The sequence below is a fragment of the Crocodylus porosus genome, unplaced genomic scaffold, assembly GCF_001723895.1.
Source record: "Crocodylus porosus isolate Cpor-Errol unplaced genomic scaffold, CroPor_comp1, whole genome shotgun sequence".
NCBI lineage: Eukaryota > Metazoa > Chordata > Crocodylia > Crocodylidae > Crocodylus > Crocodylus porosus.
The window spans coordinates 72,192,838-72,198,837 of NW_017728947.1; positions in this window are offsets into that span (position 1 = coordinate 72,192,838).

Here is a 6,000-nt window from a genome sequence, read left to right on the forward strand (position 1 = left end):
TTACAATTTAGAAACTGAAATATCTTGATAAGGTTAGATCTCATACAGTTTTGATCCCAGAAATGGATTCCCAAAGCAATAATAAAAAAAAAAGTCCTTGGAAATATAAACACCAAAACAAACACCAACCTGTTTGTCTTCATTCAAATACTGTAATCTGTGCTCTTTGTAATGTTATATTTTATTTGTTTAGGTTCATAAAATGCGGAAGATAAATTCACTCCAAGCTCTGACTGCCTTTCAATAATTAAAATTTACAATTCTTATATAATGAAGGGCTTAGTCTGTCTGTTTGTCTGTTCATAATGCTCTTGTAGCACTCTGATTGGTTAGTAAAACAACCAATCAGAGCATAGAGCAATGCCATGATAGAAGGGATGAAGTGTGGGGGGCAAGGCCAATGGTGTTTGAGAAGGGGGATGAAGGGGATGGCTTGGCAAGTTTCAACCCCCACTCCTGGGAGGTGGTGGTGGCACCCCCTACCCCCTCCAATCATTCTTGACAGGCAATTCACTAGTATTTAATGAATAGCAGAAAAAATCATTTAGGATTAACACCTTGAATTCCCTGCTGCTATGTGCTCTAAAAAAGCAGCTTTGCTTAATATGTAGGCTAACTCATCCTATATTGGCTCTTGACTCTAAATTGTCTGAAAATATAATTCCAGGTAGAAATCAGTACACAACTCTTATCTAAGGGTGAAAGTTCTACATCCAGATTAAAATTCCCTAATGATTTCCCTAAGCACAGATGAAAAAAAGTGTTCTTCAACTCAGCTGCTACCTCAGCATCCACTTGCAGCCATGGCTCTAATAAAGATCACAAGCCCTAATTCAGAAAAACAGTTAAGCATGTGCCTAATTTTAATCACATAAATCAGGGGTCAGCAGCAGCCTATTGCCCCTGTGGCCTGGAATTTGTGACTCAGGCTGCAAATTTCTGCTCTATTGAAAGCTCAAGCCACCTGCACTTTTTCTCACTGCAAACACCCAGCCTCTCTGCAGCAGGGATAAGTGCACACATGAAGCAGCAAGGAGGGCCACGGACCAAGGTACTGCAGAAGGAACAAATGGTTTGGTGCAGCTGCTTGTTTCCTGATCCTCTGTGCTATTCTCCACCAGATCTTCCTTGTGAGCTAGATCTGGTCCACAAACTGTTGGTTGCCACTCCCTGAAAACAACTGTTATGAAGAGAGTAAACTTTCCTCAGTACTGTGAATCAAGGCCTTTAATTGCAAATATGATTCACAACTGGTGGCTACAATTCCTCAACTAATAATGCTGAAATAATTATTTCAGTCCTCTGGTTGCTTCCCTCAATCTTGTCTGGATTAAGATAATCTGTGTTTTGCTTATTCTAATAATCCCCTTTTAATTTTTATTATTTCTTCAGTATAAAGATCATACTATATGTTAAATCTGTCCTCCTTTCTGCCTTTTACTACTTCACATAATCATCAAATATGACAAATATTCCACTCCATTCTCCAATTCGTTAATCAAGTGCTGAGTAGTTTAGGAACTAGAACTAACACCTGCAGGGCCCAATTCAACACTTCTTCCCATTAGTCAAGAAACTATTATTATGTATAATTACTCTTTATAAAAAAATTTAGCCAGTGGTATTTGAATTCAGCACCCATATTTCTAGTTCCTTATAAGATTATCACATGAAAATGTATTAAATACCTTAATACTATGGGTTTGTATGCACACAGTATTTCTATTATCTTTCTATTATGAATTGTCAATGAATTAATATTTATGTTGCTAAATCAAAAACTCAACCTAAAATATTCTAAAGGTGAAGATTTTCCCCACAATATTAATCTGTTATTTATGTTCCACATCTTACTTATATAATGGATTATTTAATATATGCTTAATAAGGAAAGATGAAACGTTGCCCATGTATTTCAAGATAAACTTTAATTTTTGTAATTTTTTGTAGGGAGCTAAACTTCTTATAACCTGACTACCCTTTTTACAAAAAAACCTGCCAAATCTCCAAATCAAACAGGCCCGATCCCCCACCCACTCTCCCAGCCCTGACAATGGCTGTCCCGCCTAACCCCGGCGTCTCGGCTCTTTAAAAAAAAAATGCCCTGCACTCACCGGCTCCTGCCAGGAGGCAGGGGGCAATCCTCGCTGCCCCCCACTGCTCTGCACTGCATGGGGGGCTCTGTCACAAGCCCCATTCCCCACCTGCTCTCCCAACCCATGAATGGCTGCCCTGCTCAGCCCCAGCATCCCGCAACATTTTTTTTTTTAATCCCTGCACTCACCAGCTGCTGCCAGGTTGTGGGGGGAATAAACCCCACTGCCCCCCACTGTCTCGTGCTGCATAGTGGGGCTTTGCCTTAAAAAGCTGGGACACTGGTGCTGGGTGGAGCAGCCGTTGACAGGCCTAGGAGAGTCAGCAGGGGTTGGGGCCTGGTGGGGGTCCTCCTATGGTCCCCTCTTCCAGCCCCTCCCACCCTCTACTTATCAGCACAGAGTCCGGGTCCAGTTCTCTGTGGCAGCAAGCAACTGCCGGAATCTCTCCTAAGCTCTCCAACTCTTTTCCAAATCAATTCAGAGAGTTTTGAATTGATTCCAACCTTTTTATTGGTCTCCCAGATCAATTCAGATTTGGAGTCTTCTGTTGAATCAGGCCGAATCTCCTCTGAATCAAATCAGCACCTGAAGTGTCACACAGCCCTACTGATCAGGTACGCACCAATTTAGCCCTGAGCATACCCGATGCATACCAAGAGGATCAGGCTCCTCACAAAATGCAGATGTAGCTTCTATGTATTTAAAATGCAGCTAGAAGAGGAGCTGCTGTTGCCATTCACTTTTTAGGTAGTAGCCCAGGGCAGGGGATGACAACCTACTGTCTGTCAGCTGGATCTAGCTCTTGGATGTGGGGCCTTGGCAGTAGGGGGCTTTGGTGGTGGTCATTTGCCTTGTACCATCAGAGAGGGAAGCTGCAATCTCATGCTGCTGCACAGCAAAGCAGGAATAGTGACTGGGTCCTAACATACACCTTCCAGCTCACCTCTGACCTAACCTGGGTCAATCCAGCCCACAACCTGGAAAGATTGCTGACTGCTGCTCTAGGGGTTAGAATACTCAATCAGGAAGTAAGAGTGGGGAGTTATAGGCCTTCTTTAGCCTAAGGGGTATTAAACCCACATCTCTGACCTCCCAAGTGAGTGTTCTAACCACTAGGCATTGGGATATGTAGATTAATAGTAGGAAGGATGCTGAAGCCTTCCTGTTGCTGTGCTATGCTCTGAGCAGAAAGGAGGCAAGATTCATGGGGCTAGTAAGAGAGAGCAAGATGGAGCCTGGATCTGTAATTTAGTGATGAAGGTTCTACCATGGGAGGATAGTTTCATTTTCTGATCCCCATCCCCAGTCTTTCTGCTTTTTTATCCATTAACTGTTTGCTTATTGTAGAATGCAAATACAATGATGGGAGCAAGGACAGGGATCGAGGACTCCTCCATTCTGAGTTTTCTAATCACAAGGCTATAGGATCTTCCTCCCATTTGTAATGCCTACCATGTTCCAATATGCATTTCTTTCTGCACAGTGGCATGGCTCCAACAAGTGGTGTAAACAGTACCCTACCCCCACAGCCTGGTGGTTGGGACATTCTCCTGAGGCATGGGAGTTGAGGGTTTGAACTCAGACTAAAGAAGACCTAGATCCCAGGGCTAAGTACAGACAGTCAAAAAGCCCAAGGTGTCAATTCAGTTTTTGCAGGTTAGTCTAAGCTGCAGAGATTGAACCGATTTGTAAGTGAATAGACATTCACTGTTGGTTCAGAAAATCCAGGTACATGCCTTCAGTGGCTCAAGCCAGAAGCCAGGGGGTGCTAGAGCAGTCCTCCCAGTCTGCCTTCTCCCAGGCTTTTCTCCCCTCCCTGCTCAAGCAGAGGGGGTATAGCCAAATCTCAGCCCAGAGCTAGCTGGATGGTCTGCCTAGATGTCGGGGGTGGAGGGGGCTGAGGAGGGGGTGGGTGGGAGAAAAAGTGGAGGCATTGAATTTATACAAGCTTGAACAAGAATAGTCTTTTCTCCAAAGCAAGCATGTATTGAACAGAAGAGAACAACCCTGTGGAGTCCTGCTTGCTGTAATCATGGACTACAAATCCCAGAGGCACCTGGAAACAGGAAGAGGAAGTGATGAGTAATCCTGCAGAGTCCTACTTCTGTGATTCTGGACTGCAAATCCCAGAGACCTTGGGGGCAGCAGGAAGAAGAAGTATGTATAAGTACACAACTTATGCTGGGGGACTGTGATTTAATTTGAACAAAGACAGGTCTCCCACTGCCTCAGCAAATGGACTAACAAGCAAGTAATATAGATAAAGTGGCAGAACCAAGTCCTCATCTCACAACTGTGTATTTAAAAAAAAGCAGTGAGTCCATTGGTGACGTGTAGGGGGTGCATGTTCACCCCCTGAGATTGGCAGTGCAGCCCCTGACAGAAGTGCCGCTGACACTGCTGATGGTGCCTGCAAGTGGTCGCCACTTGCCACTACCCCGCCCCTTGCCACGGACACCACCACAGTGTCTGCGGGTGGTCGGTTGGCGCTTACCACCCCCCACACACACTGATACTGCTGTGGCTGTCTGTGGGTGCTCCCCACCGCCACCTGTGGATGCTTGCTGTGCCCTCCCAGGCTCTGGAAGCCATGTCATTCATCAGTAAGTCCTCTGTTATTTCAAAAAAAGATATATACATGCCTATACTTAGGAAAGAGTTCCAGCCTCTGAATCCGGAGTGGACGGAACTGCCTGCCTACAGCCTAGAGTCAGGCACCTAAACTCAGGATATCCTTTTGGGCTTAACATTTCCTATTGGCCAACCCTAGATGACTCACTGCTTAGCATGCAGGCTTTTTCAGATCTTCCTTCTGAGATGCCCTCCTTTCTCCATGCCGCCTTCCATTTGTCAGGGGACAGACACCTGACTCCAGGTTTGTATTCTGCTCTGGGGGCCAGGCATATTATATTTAGGCATAGTGGCACATAACTTGTTGCCTAAGTGTTTTATTAGAGCTAGCCCTTAGACATCATACTGATGATGAAAGCCTGTATGAACTTGGCACTTAATTCTCTTAGGCTGTTGAAAATCAGGCCCTCTAATTATAATCTGAAACCTTATGTTACTTCTGGCTCATTATGAAAAATAAAAAACTTTTAAAGGAAAATGCCATCAAAATGTATGTGAGTGCTTAAATAACCCTGATATGGTAGGAAACTGACAAAATAAAAGGTCATACTCATTTTATGGCAGGCTCAAAAATTATTACTAGGCTATAACATCTTTAACATATAGGCCATGATCCTGCAAAGATTTATGAATATGCTTAACCTGATGCACAAGAAGTCCCTCTGACTTCAGGCAGACTAACTGTGTGCATGCAACTAAATAAATGTGTAAGTCTTTACAGGATTGGGCCTAAGTTATGAACATGTACCCAGTCTATAGAGACATCGCTGACTAGTACTGCACCAGTACTACTGAGAATTTAACTCAGATGGTGGAATGCTGGCTGGTGTGCTGTTAAAGTGCTACATCTAAGTGCTACATCAAAGTGCTAACAACTTTGGATGTACACATGATAGAAATAAACTCTGAACAGTGATTGAAACCATAATTCCTTAAGTGTTAACACAATGCATCTCAAATTTCTAGACTTCAATATAACCACCATCTTTTGTGATACTTTGTTCAATCCAATTTTCCAACTCATAGAAAACATTTTCCAGTTGCTGCTGAGTGATTTCATGAATTGCATTTGTGCTCCTTACCCTATGCATAGTTTACACGTTGCTAAAAAAATTAATGAATTATGCCTTTAGTTGCTATTTACAGTTTGCTTCTATCTTGTGCATATCCAAAGTTATTAAAGTTCAAAGTTGCACAGGACTTTATAAACACCCGGTATACATTAAATAATATTTAGAATTCTGTTTTTCAGAAAGAAAATAATTATTATCTC